The sequence below is a fragment of the Ovis canadensis genome, chromosome 10, assembly GCF_042477335.2.
Source record: "Ovis canadensis isolate MfBH-ARS-UI-01 breed Bighorn chromosome 10, ARS-UI_OviCan_v2, whole genome shotgun sequence".
Classification (NCBI taxonomy): domain Eukaryota; kingdom Metazoa; phylum Chordata; class Mammalia; order Artiodactyla; family Bovidae; genus Ovis; species Ovis canadensis.
This window is the reverse complement of record NC_091254.1, coordinates 74,610,289-74,633,801: the sequence shown is the minus strand read 5'-3', so window position 1 is coordinate 74,633,801 and position 23,513 is coordinate 74,610,289. Positions and strand designations below refer to the sequence as shown.

At 36.4% G+C, this 23,513-nt stretch overlaps 1 pseudogene; it reads left to right on the top strand.

Moving 5' to 3' along the window:
• LOC138446794 (protein FAM53B-like) overlaps nucleotides 1-23,513 on the top strand; it is a 162,695-nt pseudogene that overhangs the window by 50,722 nt on the left and 88,460 nt on the right.

Genomic DNA, 23,513 nt, shown 5'->3' with positions numbered 1-23,513 from the left:
TTTGCTCTTCTGTTAGATTTTAACCTCTTTCCTTGATTTTCTGGTTACTTGGATGCAGATAATGGAATTTATATAAAGACAATAGAAGACAGCTGCATGCAAATGAAAAAGAAAATAGAAATTTCAAGTGGAAGAAATAAGAGATTACATCATATTTAAATATAGGACATTATTCAGAGGACATAAATCCAGATTAGCTTTCCTTGCTTAAAGTATTAGACGAGGATAAGGATTAACACTTATAACATCTGAATAAAGTTGGTTTCTCTTATGCAGTGTTTCAGTAGCTTGAAAAAATGTATTAAAATTTCCTATAATAAAACATATTCTTCAATATTGAAAATATGCTAAACAATATTTTCTTAAAAATAAAATCCTTTCTTTTTTTTTTTTCTTTTTTATAGGTAAATTACTTTCTTGGTTCAATAAGAAATCTTTCTTGTTGCCAGTTAGTAAACAAGCAGTGTGTTTTCTATATTTTATTTAATCTTATCTAGCACATAAAGTTGGAGAGCTAGACTTCCTCAATTTATGTTAAAAGAAAAATGTTGCCAAACCGACTTTTTGCCGTGAAAATTACATCTAAATCATAGAGAAACTGGAGTTGCAATCTATGCATCTATTTTCATAGAAAAGCTAAAGTCTAAATCTATAATCTCTTGATCTTTACAACTATTTTATCTTCTGTCAATCCTGCTTAGGAATGCACACTGACCTGATTTTCTTAGTTGATTATCTTAATTTCTAATGCTAACATATATCACATATCCAAACTTGACCTAGTTTCATTTGGCATAGAAGGAACATGGTAGATTTATATCAGAGTAAAACAACTTGATATGCTATTATGAATTTCCTTTGTTCTCCATTTTATTATCATAAATATTTTTAAATAAGAGGATGAGGAATTTAGAAGAGAAGGCATGAGATAGAATTCTAATAATGGTAACAAGATAATATGACATAGTGATAGAGCATATTCTTACACAATTTGTAGTTGGGTAATAGAGATAATTGAATTTCATCATTCCATGGAGAAGGGAAAATCTTCAATATTTCTTCCTCACATAATCTCAGGAGCCACTGCATCAATTTCATGGTACTCGTAATTATATTCTTCCATCATCATTTTTAGAAGTATAGTAATAATAATAATAATGCATTAGTTATTAAAGTAACAAAATTGTTTGAACTGTGAAGTGCTTGTTTTTATGATATAAACCCATCTTTATTACAACATTTCCTCTTTTCATATTGCCAAATCAGATGTAAAAACATATTATTTGTGTAAAGGACACTATCATTTGTCTAACATTTAGAAGGTATATGACAAGTCTTTGAGTAGGTAACTAAATATTGGGACATTTCAAAGAGTAGTCATTTAAATAATCATGTTAAAGTGTTTATAGAGAAATTTAAAGTGCTTAGAACAAAGTAAAATAACCTATATAGCAGAGGCCAAGATTAAGATAAAATATCAAAGAAAATTTGTTGCATTTTTCATCTATAAAAAATTAGTGTGCTAATTATTTAATAGGAGGAAATACCAAGTAAATTTTTAAAGAAGTAAAATAAAGGTAAACTTTTCAAATAAATAGTTTTTACTTAAACTTTTAAGTAAAACCTTAATTAAAAAATTACTGAATGAGTAAATCTGATATTCTCCACATAAGGTAAACAAAGAACACTAAACAAATAAAAAGTCGCAGCACTCAAATAATTTGATATCTCTAAGCGTCAATTTCCTCTATATGAAATGTGGGTGATAAAATTAACCTTTACATAAAATTCCTTGAAAAGCATCACTTGCTATTAAAATAAAATGTTCTACTTTTCCTGTTACTTTTTACTTCACCTACTTTATATAACATTAAATTCCCAGACTTTCAATGGACATGTAAACCAAAAAACAAGGTGTACTAGTACAAAGTCATTTAAATATTCCAAGAGATCATATAAAACACAAATTGTATATTACGAGGTTCTTCTGCCTACTGAGTCTGAATACTTTCAATATGCCAAACAAATTCACCTCATTTGGAATCACGGTTTCATTCTCTTTACTCCTCAATAAGACTTCTCTGTAAACCTTTTTCAGTTTAGACTTCCATTGTCTTCACTATAAAGGTCTTTATTAATGTCCAGAAAAACATTCTGTTTCATGGCTAATGTGAGCCCTTTAGCACTTCCATCACCTCCAATGCAATACTGTAGGAGCAGTATGGGATATTTTCAGTTCCTCCTTTCTGGGTAACCATCCAAGCCACACATCCAAGATGTTTCCTTTTCCTCTACTTGAAATCACTGTATTTTCTACATGTTTTCCATAAAATCTGCCTCCACCTCATGTTCACCCTGGATCTTCCAAAGACCAAATGTTTCAGAGAATCCCCCAACCAGTGCTCCTTTGTATATTTTTGTATTACTTAACAATTTTTTCCTACCCATTAAAGTAAAAGATTGAAGATGGAGAGAGATGTCAATGGTAGTAAGAGATTATATTAAATACAGATATAAATAATAGACATTAAGGAAAAAATTGTGGGCTTATTTACATCAACATTTTTTCACTGTAAATATAACTGTCAACTAGGAGCACTGGAAAATATAATGTTATATGATTCATTAAATTAACTTCATAGTCACTTTGATAGAATATAAAATAGTAAATAGATATGAAAAATGATTATTTCACTCTTTTGGTTATGTATTGATATACAACAAACTACTATACAACACAGTGACTTGAAATAAACTAATTTATCTTGCTCACATTTCTGACAATATGATAAACCACTAAATTAATCTCCTCATTAATCAATTGAATAGTAAGTCATGTTTGAAATGTAATATGTTGTGGGGGTTCTTTAAACAGTTTAATAGGAAAGAGTCCTAACACCTTAATTTAAGGGTTTTGTTTTGTTTGTTTGACAACAGGACCCAATTTTCCCCTTATAATAAATACAATGCATAGTACAAGTAAATAAATATATATTTAAACCACTCTGGTATTCTTGCCTGGAGAATCCCATGTCTGGCTACAGTCCATAGGGTCGCAAAGAATAGGACACGACTGGAGCAACTGAGCATGCACAAGTATATATTTATTCTAAATAGCATTTTATTTATGAAGATATTACTTGGAATATTTGATTTTTTCATAATCTGTTAATCACTTCATTTCTGCAAAACAATATTTTTTTTCCTATTAACATTATCTAATGCTATGGTCTAAATAATCTGGCTGATGGCAAAACACAGCATAATATTTCTCTGTTTTTAAGGCCTTTTTCATCTCCAAATTTTATTTTAGAACTTTTGAAAACTACAGTTAACTACCTTCCTTACTAACTTTTTTAGAGACAATACAACCTATAGTAGATTTAGCATAAATAACATTTTAATGAATGTATTGTCATCAGATTTGACTCTAGACTTAGGCATGACTGTGATTTTTTTGTCTTCATTCCAGCCCCCCTGCTTCATTTTCGATAGTTCTCTCATTGTTTGAACTTTCTTCTTCTGAGGTATCAGTGTCCTTAGTACACATCCATTTCTTTTTTACTTATTCACAATCTTTTATTTAGTATTAATAAAAGTTGATAGATCAATTCACACTGATTTGTAAATAGTTGTATTGTTTAATATGCTTGTTACCTATCATCGTTTTAAGGGACCCACTCTATACTACATTATCCATGAAAAGTATTTTCTTCTTGTTTAGTCACTAAGTTGTGTCCAGCTCTGTTGAGACCACATGGACCATAGCCTGCCAGGTTTCCTTGCCCATGGGGTTTCCCAGGCCAGAATACTGGAATGGGTTGCCATTTCCTTTTCCAGGGGATATTCCCAACCCAGGGATTTAATCCAAGTATCGTGCACCACAAGTGGATTCTTTACCACTGAACTACTAGGGGAGTCCCTGGAGGAGGAAACTGGCAACACGCTCTGGTATTCTTGCCTGAAAAATTTCATGGACAGAGGAGCCTGGCAGGCTACTGTGAGGGGTCACAAAGCTTTGGACACGACTGAGCAACTGATCATGCGTGCAAGGTTAAATGAGGTCATAAGTGAGAAGCCATAATCTACGTAATCTAATAGGACAGATGTCCTTTCAAGAAAAGGAAGAGACACCAAGGGCACTCACACACACACACACACACACACACACACACACACAGATATATACAGGAAAAAGACACGTGAGAACACAAGTGTAGATATCTACCTAAGCTATGGCGATCCCTCACCAGCAACTGCCATTATTCCCATCTTGAACTTCCATCTTCCACAATTGTGAGAAAATAAGATTCTGTTGTCTAAGTCATCAGTTTTTGGTATCCTATTATGGCACTTTAAGCTTGTTTACTAAAACAGAGTGTGTCTATGAATGAGGAAGCATTTTTTACATTTCGAGGTATGCTGTGACTTATCTAAAATATCAGTAAGCATCTACTTCCTTTTTGGTTCTGCAAGTTAATATAAAATCCATCAGTCTACATTGTGTGTTACAATGCTCAACTTTCATTGCACGTTATCACAGTATAGTTTTATACATACATATTATAAAGAAAAAAGTGAAAAGTACAATAGTGGACATTTATGAAAAACTATCCAAAACTGGTAGCATGAATTGAAAAGTTATTATAAGAACTGCAATAGGACAGTTGAGGTAAAGGGAGTGATTTTGTGTTATTTTGGATTATTAAGTTTTATGTGCATATCATTTTTACTTGGAAATCCTTGAAATAGATTTTCACACCTAACCTGCATTTGTATTAGTTCAACCTCAATATTGAAATGATTTTGTTTTCCTAATGGAAAATATCAGATAAATAATAGGGGAATCAAATGGGAAAATGTTCTCTTTTTTGCAAAGAGGGCCAAAAGTTAAAATGTATTATAGATTAGCCAGTTGTTTAGGTCTATATAAAATGAACACAATATTATTCATAGAACTATGATATAAAATGTTTTGTTTCAGAGGAGTATAAATGAAATATCTAGTGAAAATGTTGCCATAAAAAAGTTATTTAAAATAAGAGTATCAAACTTTTCTTCTAAATGTCAAGATCAGATATGTTTATTTTTAAAGTCTTTTCTAGTATTCTAAAATTTTTTCATAATAATGTTTTTTTAAAAAATAAAGTTTTAAAATTTATTTGTATAAATTCCTAACCTTGCCCCCTCCCCCCAAACTGAAAGTTAAACTGCATAAAATAGGTGCAATTTCAAATTTAGTAATTCAGTTATTAATTTAAACCTGGGAAAATATGCACTTAAGATATTGCAATAGAAACAATAATTTGTTACAATATATATTTTTTTCCTTTGAGCAACACACATAGGATATGCAAGGATTTTTTCTTTCACTTTGTTTTGCCTTCTGTGGAATTCTATTTAAAGCCAGTGTGATCTTTATGTTCAGATCAGTCTTGCAGGGCTGCTGAACAAAATGAATAATGAACACAGTTGGATCTGACTAGCTATGTCCCGGTTTGTCATGTTGAAAATTAACTGCAAATGGGGAATCTGCAATAAAACTACAACTTTAGAGTGTTAATTTCTACCAGTAGGAATTGACAACCATCAAATATGGTAATTGCCATGCAGGATGTGAATATAAGTTTGGCTGGTTCATAGCTTTCTTTAAAATAATTTTAAAGGATTTTACACATTCTGACATATCATGTAAGCAGACAAAAGATGGGTAAATTTATTCAGCAGACTATAACAAACACTATTTCTATAACTATAACTTGCCAAACAAACATAGGTTGTGCATTTACTATCACAAGCATCTGGATGAGAACTGAAAATGTGATTGTTTATCCATGCTATGTCAGTATCCCAGATGATTTCTGTCTTATACACATAGATAAATACTGAGTATATCTGATACAAATTTTGTTTTCAACTGATTTAGGATTGTTTAAATAGTAACTATATGCATGAATTTATGTAAATTTAATCATTTAACCTGCAACTGGCGCACTAAGCACGGCCGAGAAGAGTTGCCCCACATCCGAGGTCAGGGGCAGAAGCTGGGAGGATCCCATGTCCAAAGGGCGGTGGCCAAGAGGAGTAAACGCCTGCCTGAGGTCAGGGGCAGCAACCAAGAGTGCCAGGCTGAGACGGTGCAGGAATGGCTGAGAGGAGCTACCCCGAGTCCGAGGTGAGGGGCGAGGTGAGGGGCGATGGCCGAGAGGAGCCACCCCACATCCAAGGCCAGGGACGGTGGCTGAGAGAAGCCACCCCTTATCCAAGGAGCGGTGGCTGCGTGGGCGCAGGAGGGCCTAGAGGAGCCATCCCCCCTTGAAGGTCAGGAAGGACGGCAGTGAGGAGATACCCCCATCCAAGTTAAGGAGCAGTGACTGTGCTTTGCTGGAGCAGCTGTGAAGAGATAACCCATGCCCAAGGTAAGAGAAACCCAAGTAAGATGGTAGGTATTGCAAGAGGGCATCAGAGGGCAAACACATTAAAACTACAGTCAGAGAAAACTAGTTAATCTAATCACACTAGGACCACAGACTTGTCTAACTCAATGAAACTAAGCCATGCCTGTGGGGCAACCCAAGATGGGCAGGTCATGGTGGAGCGGTCTGACAGAACGTGGTCCACTGGAGAAGGGAATGGCAAACCACTTCAGTATTCTTGCCTTGAGAACCCCATGAACAGTATGAAAAGGCAAAATGATAGGATACTGAAAGAGGAACTCCCCAGGTCAGTAGGTGCCCAACACGCAACTAGAGATCAGTGGAGAAATAACTCCAGAAAGAGTGAAGGGATGCAGCCAAAGCAAAAACAATACCCAGTTGTGGATGTGACTGGTGATAGAAGCAAGGTCCGATGCTGTAAAGAGCAATATTGCATAGGAACCTGGAATGTCAGGTCCATGAATCAAGGCAAATTGGAAGTGGTCAAACAGGAGATGGCAAGAGTGAATGTCGACATTCTAGGAATCAGCGAACTAAGATGGACTGGAATGGGTGAATTTAACTCAAATGACCATTATATCTACTACTGCGGGCAGGAATCCCTCAAAAGAAATGGACTAGCCATCATGGTCAACAAAAGAGTCCGAAATGCAGTACTTGGATGCAGTCTCAAAAACAACAGAAAGATCTCTGTTCGTCTCCAAGGCAAATCACTCAATATCATGGTAATGCAAGTCTATGCCCCAACCAGTAACAGTGAAGAAGCTGAAGTTGAACGGTTCTATGAAGAACTACAAGACCTTGTAGAACTAACACCCAAAAAAGATATCCTTTTCATTATAGGGGACTGGAATGCAAAAGTAGGAAGTCAAGAAACACCTGGAGTAACAGGCAAATTTGGCCTTGGAATGCAGAATGAAGCAGGACAAAGGCTAATAGAATTTTGCCAAGAAAATGCACTGGTCATAGCAAACACCCTCTTCCAACAACACAAGAGAAGACTACACATGGACATCACCAGATGGTCAACACCAAAATCAGATTCATTATATTCTTGGCCGCCAAATATGGAGAAGCTCTATACAGTCAACAAAAATAAGACCAGGTGCTGACTGTGGCTCAGATCATGAACTCCTTATTACCAGATTCAGACTTAAATTGAAGAAAGTAGGGAAAACCACTAGACCATTCAAGTATGACCTAAATCAAATCCCTTATGATTATCCAGTGGAAGTGAGAAATAGATTTAAGAGCCTAGATCTGATAGAGAGAGTGCCTGATGAACTATGGAATGAGGTTCATGACATTGTACTGGAGACAGGGATCAAGACCATCCCCATGGAAAAGAAACACAAAAAGCAAAATGGCTATCTGGGGAGGCCTTACAAATAGCTGTGAAAAGAAGAGAAGTGAAAAGCAAAGGAAAAAGGAAAGGTATAAGCATCTGAATGCAGAGTTCCAAAGAATAGCAAGAAGAGCTAAGAAAGCCTTCTCAGCGATCAATGCAGAGAAATAGAGGAAAGAACAGAATGAACAGAAAGAACAGAACTAGATATCTCTTCAAGAAAATTAGAGATACCAAGGGAACACTTCATGCAAAGATGGGCTCGATAAAGGACAGAAATGGTATGGACCTAACAGAAGCAGAAGATATTAAGAAAAGGTGGCAAGTATACACAGAAGAACTATACAAAAAAGATCTTCACAACTCGGATAATCATGATGGTGTGATCACTCACCTAGAGCCAGACATCCTGGAATGTGAAGTCAAGTGGGCCTTAGGAAGCATCACCACGAACAAAGCTAGTGGAGGTAATGGAATTCCTGTTGAGCTATTTCAAATCCTGAAAGATGATGCTGTGAAAGTGCTGCACTCAATATGCCAGCAGATTTGGAAAACTCAGCAGTGGCCACAGGACTGGAAAAGGTCAGTTTTCATTACAATCCCAAAAAAAGGCAATGCCAAAAATGCTCAAACTACTGCACAATTGCACTAATCTCACATGCTAGTAAAGTAATGCTCAAAATTCTCCAAGCCAGGCTTTAGCAATACGTGAACCATGAACTTCCTGATGTTCAAGCTGATTTTTGAAAAGGCAGAGGAACCAGAGATCAAATTGCCAACATCTGCTGGATCATCAAAAAAAGTAAGAGAGTTCCAGAAAAACATCTATTTCTGCTTTATTGACTGTGCCAAAACCTTTGACTGTGTGCATCACAATTAACTGCAGAAAATTCTGAGAGAGATGGGAATACCAGACCACCTGACCTGCCTCTTGAGAAATCTGTATGCAGGTCAGGAAGCAACAGTTAGAACTGGACATGGATCAACAGACTGGTTCCAAATAGGAAAAGGAATACGTCAAGGCTATCTATTGTCACCCTGCTTATTTTACTTATATGCAGAGTACATCATGAGAAACCCTGGGCTGGAAGAAGCACAAGCTGGAATCAAGATTGCCAGGAGAAGTATCAATAACCTCAGATATGCAGATGACACCACCCTTATGGCAGAAAGTGAAGAGGAACTCAAAAGCCTCCTGATGAAAGTGAGAGAGGGGAGTGCAAAAGTTGGCTTAAAGCTCAACATTCAGAAAATGAGGATCATGGCATCTGGTCCCATCACTTCATGGGAAATAGATGGGGAAACAGTGGAAACAGCGTCAGACTTTAATTTTTGGGGCTCCAAAATCACTGCAGAAGGTGATTGCAGCCATGAAATTAAAAGACGCTTACTCCTTGGAAGAAAAGTTATGAGCAACCTAGATAGCATATTCAAAAGCAGAGACATTACATTGCCGACAAAGTTCTGTCTAGTCAAGGCTATGGTTTTCCCTGTGGTCATGTATGCATGTGAGAGTTGGACTGTGAAGAGGGCTGAGAGCCGAAGAATTAATGCTTTTGAACTGTGGTGTTAGAGAAGACTCTTGAGGGTCCCTTGGACTGCAAGGAGATCCAACCAGTCCATTCTGAAGGAGATCAACCCTGGGATTTCTTTGGAAGGAATGATGCTAAAGCTGAAACTCCAGTACTTTGGCCACATCATGCGAAGAGTTGACTCATTGAAAAGACTCTGATGCTGGGAGGGATTGGAGGCAGAAGGAGAAGGGGATGACAGAGGATGAGATGGCAGGATGGCATCCACCACTTGATGGACGTGAGTCTGAGTGAAGTCCAGGAGTTGGTGATGGACAGGGAGAGCTGCCGTGCTGCGATTCATGGGGTCGCAAAGAGTTGGACATGACTGAGCGACTGAACTGAACTGAACTGATCCAATATTTAGTTTTCTGTACCACAGAATTCAAAATTATATTTTCAGTGAAAATGTCACCAGTCATTGAATATAAATTATATGCATAGACATATTAATTGTAAGAAGATACAAAAAATAAATACACTATTGATCAGAAAATAATTTACAAGATTGCTTTGGCTATTCGAGGTTTTTTGTATTTCCATACAAATCTTGAAATTATTTGTTCTAGTTCTGGCCACAGTCATCAAGACAGTATGGTACTGGCACAAAGACAGACATATAGATCAATGGAACAAAATAGAAAGCCCAGAGATAAATCCACACACATATGGACACCTTATCTTTGACAAAGGAGGCAAGAATATACAATGGAGTAAAGACAATCTCTTTAACAAGTGGTGCTGGGAAAACTGGTCAACCACTTGTAAAAGAATGAAACTAGATCACTTTCTAACACCGCACACAAAAATAAACTCAAAATGGATTAAAGATCTAAATGTAAGATCAGAAACTATAAAACTCCTAGAGGAGAACATAGGCAAAACACTCTCAGACATAAATCACAGCAGGATCCTCTATGATCCACCTCCCAGAATACTGGAAATAAAAGCAAAAATAAACAAATGGGATCTAATTAAAATTAAAAGCTTCTGCACAACAAAGGAAAATATAAGCAAGGTGAAAAGACAGCCTTCTGAATGGGAGAAAATAATAGCAAATGAAGCAACTGACAAACAACTAATCTCAAAAATATACAAGCAACTTCTGCAGCTCAACTCCAGAAAAATAAACGACCCTATCAAAAAATGGGCCAAAGAACTAAATAGACATTTCTCCAAAGAAGACATACGGATGGCTAACAAACACATGAAAAGATGCTCAACATCACTCATTATTAGAGAAATGCAAATCAAAACCACAATGAGGTACCACTTCACACCAGTCAGAATGGCTGCGATCCAAAAATCTGCAAGCAATAAATGCTGGAGAGGGTGTGGAGAAAAGGGAACCCTCCTACACTGTTGGTGGGAATGCAAACTAGTACAGCCACTATGGAGAACAGTGTGGAGATTCCTTAAAAAATTGCAAATAGAACTCCCTTATGACCCAGCAATCCCACTTCTGGGCATACACACCGAGGAAACCAGAATTGAAAGAGACACATGTACCCCAATGTTCATCGCAGCACTGTTTATAATAGCCAGGACATGGAAACAACCTAGATGTCCATCAGCAGATGAATGGATAAGAAAGCTGTGGTACATATACACAATGGAGTATTACTCAGCGGTTAAAAAGAATTCATTTGAATCAGTTCTGATGAGATGGATGAAACTGGAGCCGATTATACAGAGTGAAGTAAGCCAGAAAGAAAAACACCAATACAGTATACTAACACATATATATGGAATTTAGGAAGATGGCAATGATGACCCTGTATGCAAGACAGGGAAAGAGACACAGATGTGTATAACGGACTTTTGGACTCAGAGGGAGAGGGAGAGGGTGGGATGATTTGGGAGAATGCCATTCTAACATGTATACTATCATGTGAATTGAATCGCCAGTCTATGTCTGACGCAGGATGCAGCATGCTTGGGGCTGGTGCATGGGGATGACCCAGAAAGATGTTATGGGGAGGGAGGTGGGAGGGGGGTTCATGTTTGGGAATGCATGTAAGAATTAAAGATTTTAAAATTTAAAAAATAAAAAAATAAAAAAAAAAAAAAAAAAAAAAGAAAATAATTTACAGACAAAAGAGATAGATGCTGCCAATTCATCCATAAATATTACTTTCTACTAATTTTAACAAACACATATATTTGCTTTCTTATTAGAACATATTTTTAAATGCAATATATAGATTATTTTTTTAAAACATCAAGAAAATATCATACCATTAATAGAAAAACGAGCAGCTTCTTCATTTCATACCACACTTAAGTCACAGTTATTCTTAGAAACCATCATACCTAGCAAAGTATTATTAACATATGTCCTACTTTGGTAATCTGACAATGAAAATGGTTCATGAGTATTAATTGTTTTAGAAGAAACCTATTGTAAATGCATTTTTGTGTATATGCATGTTTAGGGTCTCTGGTAGAGCAATAAAATGAAGTAGTTATTTTCTGTTAGAAAATTTTATATTGCTTCCCAGCTTTTATGGAAAGCTTGGAAACCATTTGCTGTGCTCTATGTGCCCCAGCACACACCCAGTGTTTCTTGGCAAAGGGTGGAATACTTACTGATTCCAAGCTTCAAAGAAACCTGTGACCAATCACCAGGTGAGTTAGAGGCTACTAGCTACACATGACAAAGAATACAGACTTTATAGAATTAGTCCTGAAAAGTCACTAAATAAGCAAAGAGCAATGGTAGCAACAATAATAACAAAAAAATAACAAACAGCAAAAACAAGCCCTGAAGGGAATATGATTATCAAAGTGATCTAGTTCTAATTTTACAATGGAAAAGAATAATTTTAGAGCAATAAATGAGAAAAATCCAGATTAAATTCCTAGAAAGACAAAAACTACTGATACTGATTCAAGAAGTAATATACCATTTGGATAGATTTGTAACTAATAAAGAAGATGAAAGAATAATTTAAAACTTTCTGAAAGAAGAGTCCAGGGTTATATTGTTTCAATGGTAATTTCTACAAGATGACTTGGAAATACTGCCAATACTTTATAAAATTTCCCCAATAATATAACAGGAGAGTGTATTTTCTGACTCATCCTATGAGCCAGAATTATCTGGATACCAGCACCAGACAATGACAAGAAAAGAAAACCACAGAAAAAAAATGCCACCAATGAACAGGTGAAAAAGTAACTTCTTAACAAACTACCAGCAAAGCAATTCCAGAAACATATGAAAACAATTATATCTCATGACCAATTTGTATCTCTTCTAGGAATTAAAAGTTAATTTAGCATATGAAAATCAGTCAATTAATAGAATAAATGCAAACACATGATCATTTCAATGCATGCAAAAACATTTGACAATATCAAATTATTATGAAAAGTAATTTAACAAACTAGGAATATAAGGGATTTTTATTAACTGGCTAAAAGGTATCTTTCAAAATCCACAGTCAACATATACTTAATGGTGATAAACTGAAAATGTTCCCCTCAATATCAGAAACAAGCAGAGTCATCTACTCTTGACATTTCTATTCAACATTGTACCTAAGGTACTAGCTAGAGCAGCTGGGAAAGATAGAGGAATAAGAGCCTTCTAAATCACAAAGGAAGAAGTAAATCTATCTCTAATTTTAGATGACATAATCATGTATGTAGAAAATTGGAAGGAATTCACAGGAAAACTTTCAGAATTAGTGAACAAGTTCACCACAGTTGGTCACAATGTTAATATATAAATATAATTTTTTTCTATCTATTGGTAATAAACATGTTGAAAACAAAATAAAGAAAACAGTTCATTTATAATAAGGTCCATCATATTAAAATGCTAGGAATAAATTTAACAAGCTATATAAGACTTATTATGCACCAAAAAGTTGGAATCATTTTTGTAAGAAATTACAAAACTAAATAAATAGAATTTGTGTTAGTGGATCAAAAGATTTAGCATTACTATGTTTGCAATATTCCACAAATAAATTTACAGAAGCAACACAATTCCTTTTAAAAACTCAGCAGCTGATTTTGCAGAAATTAGTAAACTAATCCTAAAATTTAACTTAAATTCAAGGCACCTAGAATATCAAAGCAGTTTGAAAAAACAAAAACACAAAGTTGAATGACTCATACATACTCTGTTATTTCAAAATATATCACAAAGTTACAGCAATCAGAAAAAATGTAGTATTGGCATACTATATATTGACTGTATATTAACATATATAAATCAGTGGAATAGGGCTGAGAGTTCAAAAACAAATCTTTACATTTATGATTGATTGCTTGTATCAAAGATGTCAAGACAACTCATTAGGGAAGCATAATCTTTTCAAAAAGTGCTCAGGGACAACTTCATTTCCACTATGAAAATAATGAAATTGATTCTGCCTAACACCATATGCTAAAATTATCTTAAAAGGGAATAAAGATTTTAGAGTTAAAACTTTAAATCTTGTAGAATAAAACTTACAGATATATTTTCATGATCTTAGGTTTCACAATGCTTTCTTAGATAGGGTGTCAAAAACACAAGTAATGTATGTGCACGCATACACACACACACACACACACACAATAGACCAGTTAGGGTTCATCAGAATGAAATTATTTTATGTTTTAAAGGATATCATTAAAAAAAAGTTAAAGGACAAACCGCAGAATGGGAGAAAGTATCTGTAAGTCCTATGTCTGAGAAGGGACTTGTATACAGACTGCACAAAGAACTCTTGTATCTCAAAAATAAAAAGAAATTAAAAATTAAAATGATATAGGTATTTGAATACTCATAAATACTGGTGAAAATGTAAATTTATGCAGTTACTTTAGTAAACAGTTTGGTAATTCATCAGTAAGTTTTGTGTTACTGTATGACACAGTATTTCCACTCTGAAGTATATACCCAAGATAATTGAAATCAGATATTTATCCAATCACATATTTCTATCATAAAATGGCAATTTAATGAAGAAAGAGAGAAGTTCGTTTATCTGAGGAAACTTCCTTTTAACTCACTTTCCCTGGTGTTAGTAGATGAACTACTCCTACTGTTAGTTTCCTAACATACCGCAAGAGCCATTCAGCATCTTTTTTTCTGGTGATACCATCTTTAAAAGGAAGTTTTCTTACATTACCTGGGATTGGATTTCCTATTTCAGTCCACTTGTAGGTGTATCTATGACAAGATCATCAAGTGCCAATTCACTCTTCATTCTCAAAGAGTGCTAAATGTACACTGTATTCAAATTCTGGAGGGATGTACCCTAACATTAGGCTGAATGGTGTTCCCAAATAGAAATTTTCAGCAAAATTAAGGATACTAGTCAATGGCACCTCTCTCCAGTACTCTTGCCTGGAAAATCCCATGGACGGAGCAGCCTTCACTTTCACTCTTCACTTTCATGCATTTGAGAAGGAAATGGCAACCCACTCCAGTGTTCTTGCCTTGAGAATCCCAGGGACCGAGGAGCCTGATGGGCTGCCATCTACGGGGTTGCACAGAGTCGGACACGACTGAAGCGACTTAGCAGCAGCAGCAGCATCAGTCAATATTATAAAATACATCAGAAAACTCATACGACTTAAAATGAGAATGACAAATGTAACAATCAGGAAATTTTCACACTATAGAATCTGGAGGCACATACCATAATATAAAATAAGTATTACAAATTATTTAAGGCCTAGTGAGACAACAAATACATTACAACCTAATAACCCTTTAAAATACTCAGTTTTTGAAAAATCAATGAAACAGTTATGAAGAGACACTTTTCCAAACCACACAGCAATTCCCAACTTTGCAACAAAAATTAAATATATCACTAAACAACACTGTCCTAATTATAAATATATTAATTAGAAATCAAAACTACAGACTGTCCATCAAAATATTAGTGTAAAATAAAATTAAAATTTTAAATAACTTTGAGAGAAAAAAATCAAAGGATATATTCATTAATTTATATAATGTTCAATTTCTTGTGAACTCAGTGAGTACCAGGTACTGTTAAAATTATTTAAATTAAATTAAATTTATTTTAATATTTGATCTTCATAACTCTGTGAGCCATATTAGAATTATACGTATGTATGCAGCAATAAAAAAATAATCAATAGGAAGATAAAATCTGAAGGTAATATGAACAAAAAATAACCATGGATGTTTAATATGAATGTAGCTAGTTTAATTAGAGTTAAGTAAAAATCCAGTATCATGATTAGTTATTCGACTGAGATGGAACACACATACACATTGTTCCCAGTATCAAGTGCAAGTATGTGTTTGGCACTAACTCTTTTACATTCATTAACACATTTTTTTGCTCATAACTCTGTAAGCTACCTTAGGATATTTTTAGCTGCTGGCAATAGGAAAAATGAGAAGGAAAACAAACTTCAAACTGGCTTAAACAAGAATAAAATTGATTTCATCACAAACCTGAAAATCCAGATACTTCAGATTTGGCATAATCCAGGCTCTCAACTCTATTTAAAATTGAGTGTATTTTGTCCTTTTCCACATCAGCTGGATATCAAAATATTTACTGGTGAACCTAGTATCACATCTCCTAAAGAGAAGAGGAAAAGCAGACTTTGGTGGAGAGCTTTCCAAGAAGCTGCAGAAGGTTCTTTCTCATTCTGGAATAATCAACAATATTCTCAGTTTGATTTCTTCACTTAAACTGTATTAGATGCTCCATTTTCAACTAACGGAGATCATGAGATTAACAAGGGAGATCATCAGATTATCCTTTCAGTTCAGTTCAGTTCAGTTCAGTTGCTCAGTAGTGTCGGACTCTTTGCGACCCCTTGAATCGCAGCACGCCAGGCCTCCCTGTCCATCACCAACTCCCGGAGTTCACTCAGACTCGCGTCCATTGAGTCAGTGATGCGATCCAGCCATCTCATCCTCTGTCTTCCCCTTCTCCTCCTGCCCCCAATCTCTCCCAGCATCAGAGTCTTTTCCAATGAGTCAACTCTTCCTGTGAGTAGGCCAAAGTATTGGAGTTCCAGCTTTAGCATCATTCCTTCCAAAGAAATCCCAGGGCTGATCTCCTTCAGAATGGACTGGTTGGATCTCCTTGCAGTCCAAGGGACTCTCAAGAGTCTTCTCCAACGCTGCAGTTCAAAAGCATCAGTTCTTCAGCACTCAGCCTTCTTCACAGTCCAACTCTCACATGCATACATGAAAAACCATAGCCTTGACTAGACGGACCTTAGTCAGCAAAGCCTTTACAATACAGATTATGCTTTACAATAATCTGTATTACCTTGGGGGTGAGAATGAGCAAGTTGCCTTTATTGACCATGGTTTTGGTATTGAAGACACAACCTGAAGTTTGGTTAGAAAAGTGGTAAGAGTAACTGAATGGTCCATAGGAATTCAAAACTGCCCATTACAGATATTTATTTTTGTAAATTAGAGACACCAAGGGAACATTTCATGCAAAGATGGGCTCAACAAAGGACAGAAATGATATGGACCTAACAGAAGCAAAATATATTAAGAAGAGGTGGCAAAAATACACAGAAGAACTATGCAAAGAAGATCTTCATGACCAAGATAATCACGATGGTGTGATCACTCACCTAGAGCCAGACATCCTGGAATGTGAAGTCAAGTGGGCCTTAGAAAGCATCACTACAAACACAGCTAGTGGAGGTGATGGCATTCCAGTTGAGCTATTTCAAATCCTGGAAGATGATGCTGTGAAAGTGCTGCACTCAACGTGCCAGCAAATTTGGAAAACTCAGCAGAGGCCACAGGACTGGAAAAGGTCGGTTTTCATTCCAATCCCAAAGAAAGGCAATGCCAAAGAATTTTCAAACTACTGCACAATTGCACTTATCTCACACACTTGTAAAGTAATGCTCAAAATTCTCCAAGCCAGGCTTCAGCAATATGTGAACTGTGAACTCCCAGATGTTCAAGCTGGCTTTTGAAAAGGAAGAGGAACCAGAGATCAAATTGCCAACATCTGCTGGATCATGGAAAAGTAAGAGAGATACAGAAAAACATCTATTTCTGCTTTATTGACTATGCCAAAGCCTTTGACTGTGTGGATCACAATAAACTGCGGAAAATTCTGAGAGAGATGGGAATACCAGACCACCTGACCTGCCTCTTGACAAACCTATATGCAGGTCAGGAAGCAACAGTTAGAACTGGACACGGAACAACAGACTGGTTCTAAAAAGGAAAAGGAGTATGTCAAGGCTGTATATTGTCACCCTGTTTATTTTACTTATATGCAGAGAACATCATGAGAAACACTGGACTGGAAGAATTACAAGCTGGAATCAAGATTGTTGGGAGAAATATCAATAACCTAAGATATACAGATGACACCACCCTTATGGCAGAAAGTGAAGAGGAACTCAAAAGCCTCTTGATGAAAGTGAAAGAGGAGAGTGAAAAAGTTGGCTTAAAGCTCAACATTCAGAAGACAAAGACCATGGCATCTGGTCCCATCACTTCATGGGAAATAGATGGGGAAACAGTGGAAATAGTGTCAGACTTATTTTTTTTAGGCTCCAGAATCACTGCAGATGGTGACTGCAGCCATGAAATTAAAAGACGCTTATTCTTTGGAAGAAAAGTTATGACCAACCTAGATAGCATATTGAAAAGCAGAGACATTACTTTGCCAACAAAGTTCCATCTAGTCAAGGCTATTGTTTTTCCAGTGGTCATGTATGGATGTGAGAGTTGGACTGTGAAGAAAGCTGAGCGCCAAATAATTAATGCTTTGGAACTGTGGTGTTGGAGAAGACTCTTGGGAGTCCCTTGGACTACTAGGAGATCCAACCAGTCCATTCTGAAGGAGATCAGCCCTGGGATTTCTTTGGAAGGAATGATGCTAAAGCTGAAACTCCAGTACTTTAGCCATCTCATGCGAATAGTTGATTCATTGGAAAAGACTCTGATACTGGGAAGGATTGGGGGCAGGAGGAGAAGGGGACGACAGAGGATGAGATGGCTTGATGGCATCACTGACTCAATGGACGTGAGTCTGAGTGAACTCCGGGAGTTGGTGATAGACAGGGAGGCCTGGCGTGCTGCGATTCATGGGGTCGCAAAGAGTTGGACGTGACTGAATGACTGAAATGAACTGAACTGAACTGAGACCCACTCCCATAATTTAGATTTCAGTATAACAAGATTAGCCAGATGGTTTTTTTCCAGAGATTGTCCTCAAGCAGGATACATTATTGTTATGTAATCCCAAGGAATGTAGAGGAAAAAAAAAAATTGTCCTTTCTTCCTCCTTGAGAATTCCAGACCCCTCTATGGCACCCCACTCCAGTAATCTCACCTGGAATATCCCATGGACAGAAGATCCTGTTAGGCTACAGTCCATGGGGTCGCGAAGAGTCGGACACGACAGAGCGACTTCACTTTCACTTTTCACTTTCATATATTGGAGAAGGAAATTGCAACCCACTCCAGTGTTCTTGCCTGGAGAAAACCAGGGATGGCGGAGCCTGGTGGGCTGCCGTCTATGGGGTCACACAGAGTCGGACACGAGTGAAGTGACTTAGCAGGAGCAGCAGCAACAGCTCTCCTTGGGGACCCCCGGACTTCTTATCAACCTGCCTAGGAATTGATTCTCTCAAAAGGAGCATTGTTACAGTGTGAATGTTTGTGTCCCTCAGAATTCTTCTGTTGAAATTCTATAGTTCATTGAGATGGTATTAGAAGATAAGGGTTTGGAGAAGTGATTATGTCATAACAGTAGAACTTCTATGAATAAGATTAATGCCCTTACACAAGGCCCCGAGAGCTCTTTAGCCCTTTCTGCCATGTGAGAACACAACAAAAAGTCCTCAACCATGAAAAGAATCTTCACTCAACAAATGCTAGCATCCTGATCTCAGAATTTCAGTCTCCAGAATGGTGATAAATACATTTCTGTTGTTTATAAGCTAAAGACAGTCTAAGACATATATTAACAGAATCAAGGTCTCACAAGTGATTCTATATTTCTCCTCAAAAGGTACCTTGTTCATTTTCTTGGTATGGAGTAATTGTTGGACAATAATTCACCTATATGTATCTATTCATCTTTTTAAATGCTTTTTTGATAGTAAACGTTTTTACTTTTAATACTTTCTTGCAAAATCAGCCCCTCCTTTAGTGTATGAGATCCAGATTTGAGAACTGGTTTACAATTAGAAATTAAACTGCAAATTGCCAGTTTTTCTTAAATTGACTTCTCTCAGCCTTCTCATCATTCATCATGGATTTTGTTTAATTGTGTAAATATAGCAATACTTTATTGGCACCACACATATCTGTCCTATCACTTGGTTTTGGGCATTTCAGACTGTTTCTGGATGTCACGGCAATTTGCTGCCCGCAATGATAACGACATACAATTTTATTTTGATATTTAAATGCTACTTGTTTTCTATATTTTGTAATATCCCCTTAACCCCAATAGTAACAAGATACTCAGTACTATCAAAGCATCTCTTGCCATCAGCCTACTTCTGAACTTCTCAAAGATGCTGCATTGGTACATTCCAAATTTGTTTTTGTAAATGTACTTTCCCACAGAGTATAATTAGCAAGTGGATTTTCTGAATGTATATAATCATAACATGCCCAGTTTTCCAAGATTTATTATCTCTTTCTTCAATATTTTTCATTTAAATCCTGTCCTGTCTACTTTATTTCATGTGGGCCATGATTTTTTTCAATATTTCAAAAGCCACTCAAGGTTAGCCCTGCCTCCCAGGACTTTGCCAGGGTTTTTAATCATATATCAATGGAGAATGTTCCCATATAGTAAACTGCCTTACTCAGCTTTGTGTCCTGTCCTTCTTGATCTAAAATCTTTAAATTCCAGTTCCTTGGCTTTTTGCAAGTTCATTTGTTTCATAAATCACACAGCTTCTTTGACATATATTGATAGTTCTGTGCTCAGTCACTTAGTTGTGTCTGACTTTTTGCGACCCCATGGACTGTACCCCACCAGGCTCCTCTGTCCACAGAATTCTCCAGGCAAGAATACTGGAGTGGGTTGCCATTTCCTCCTCTAATATTGATAGCTACATCTTCTTTTATAAGAGTGAGCTCTTCCAAAGCTTGATTATGTTTTGATATAACCTACTGTCCAGGAGGAATGACAAAAGCAAACCCTGAGGCTGGAGGCAGAATTGGAGGCTGCATGCTTTCATGTCAAGCAAAGACCACCGTATTGTTTTCAAGCATGAGGGAAGAGGTGGTTTCTAAATGCTAACAGAAAGGAGCAGATCCTTCTGTAGATCCAGAGGGTTTAGGAGAGTATTGGGATTCAGATTTTCCAAATGTGTCAACTCAGTGCCCTATCCCAAATCTCAGGGTTCTACTCCATCTCAAGAATGGCACTGACCTTGGTATAAATACTTGTTAGAGTTAAAAAAGTCAATCTTTTCTGGAGCTCTGCCACCCTGATAATTAAGTCATGGGACTGATTCTCAGTTGTTTCTACCCTCTGGTTTCAGGAAATAATTATATTTTCATGGGGGTTTAACCTATTGCCTTTGTTGTTTAGTCGCTAAGCTATGTCTGACTCTTTTGTAACTCCATAGACTGTAGCCCACCAGGCTCCTCTGTCCATGGGATTTCCCAGGTGACAATATTGGAGTGGGTTGCCATTTTCTTCTCCAAGGTATCTTCCTGGACCAAAGATCAAACTCGCATCTCCTGCATTGCAGGCAGATTCTTTACCACTGAACATTAAAGCCCCTGCATTTCCTTTAGTTGGTGATTAATCATTGTTAGACTTTCATACTTTATCTCATGAAAATTTTAACAGTTGAACCGGGACAGGATGCCAGAAGCTGAGTACATGAACTGACATTGCAGGGTTTACTTTGCCTCCCAGGTAATTGGTTATCCAGTTGTGAGATTGCATTTTAGAGTCAGATTTCTGAATAACTCCTGGTACCAAATTTCATTGGCCAGTGACCTCAGGAGGCATGCTATGGGAAAGGTGTTTGCATGCAGGAGGTTTATTGGGGGAATGTTCTGTGATCTCACATCTGTGAAGGTTATCCTGCATTGAAGCAAGAAGGCGAGGGGCTCTTAATATTATTAATAGACACAGACTGCCCACCAGGCAAATTCATCTGCAAGGTCTCAGCAAGCAACACTCCAAGCAGCTGGGAAAACAAGGGGACATCAGGCCCACCTCCCACTAAGGTTCCTTTGGAATATGAAAATATTTGTATATGTATTTAATATGTATTAATATTATGCATTAATATGTAATCATTATTTTCATATGGAAAAGAAGATGTGGTACGTATGTACAATGAAATATTACTCAGTCATGAAAAGGAATGAATTTGAGATGTAGTGGGTAGATGAACCTAGAGCCTATTATACAGAGTGAAGTAAGTCAGAAAGAGAAAAACAAATGCTGTATATTAATACAAATATATATGGAATCTAAAAAAGTAGTACTGATGAACTTATTTTCAGAGAAGGAATGGAGACATAAACATAGAGAACAACTTGCGGACACTATGGAAGGAGTAGAGGGTAGGACAGATTGAGAAAGTAGCATTGATATATATACATATACAGTATCATGTGTAAAATAGGAAGCTGTTATATATAACACAGGGAACCCTTCCTGGTACTCAATGACAATCTAAAAGGGGGAGATTGGGCAGGGGACTCAAGAGGGAGGGGATATATATATGATTATGACTGATTCATGCTATCATATGGCAGAAGCTACAGAAGCATTGTAAAGAAATTGTCCTCCAACTAGAAAAGAATAAGATAAACAAGAGTAATAATAATGACAAAGAATAATACTAAAATATTGCATATTTGAAACTTGCAAAAATAATATTAGGACTAAAGTCATTATATTTTATAAATAATTGTCAGTTTCAAATATAAACATGATATAAAAGATGAGGTCATTAATGCTCTCATATTTCTTCCTGATTTTGCTAAGTCCCCTCTTCCCACTTTCAATATTGTTAATTATATTAATATTACTTTACTACCCAATTTGTAACATTTCTGTTCTAGTATGCCAATTGTTCAATATATTTATTTACATTAATGGTATTGCCTTATAACCTATCATTTTACCTAGATTTTTTTCAAGAAGTGTTTATAAGTGATATGTTCTTAAGTTTAATCATATTTTCTTATGCTTGTCCCTTGACATAATGCCTAATATTCTGGAGGGTTTATATTACATTTCCGTATAATCAGTTTTTTTTGTTTAGCACTTCATAAGCATTGCTCTGTGGTTTTGGCACTCAATTTACTTTCAAGAAATGTACTGTCAATCTGATTTCCCTTCTTCTCATGCTATTTGCATTATATTCCCTGGATGACTGAAAAATAGTTTCTTCATTCTTTAATATCAGTAATTTAGCTAGGAATGCCATGTTGTTGAATATTCCATATTAAATATAATTTTTATGATACTTGTGGTTAATTTGATATAGGGCTCTCATACTACTTCCTTCATTCTTTCACGTCACCATTTTATTTATTATTTGATATATCCACACACTATCTTTAGATTCACTACTAACTTCAAGATGATATTCTTATGCTGTAACTTAAAAATTGTTTCTGTTCTATTTATCATTGTCTAATTCAGATGGGGAAACAGTGGAAACAGTGTCAGACTTTATTTTGGGGGGCTCTAAAATCACTGCAGATGGTGACTGTAGCCATGAAATTAAAAGGCACTTACTCCTTGGAAGAAAAGTTATGACCAACCTATATAGCATATTCAAAAGCAGAGACATTACTTTGCCAAAAAATGTCCATCTAGTCAAGGCTATGGTTTTTCCTGTGGTCATGTATGCATGTGAGAGTTGGACTGAAGAAGGCTGAGTGCTGAAGAATTGATGCTTTTGAACTGTGGTGTTGGAGAAGACTCTTGAGAGTCCCTTGGACTGCAAGGAGATCCAACCAGTCCATTCTAAAGGAGATCAGCCCTGGGATTTCTTTGGAAGGAATGATGATAAAGCTGAAACTCCATTACTTTGACCACCTCATGCAAAGAGTTGACTCATTGGAAAAGACCCTGATACTGGGAGGGATTGGGGGCAGGAGGAGAAGGGGACAACAGAGGATGAAATGGCTGGATGGCATCACTGACTCGACAGACGTGAGTCTGAGTGAACTCGGGAGTT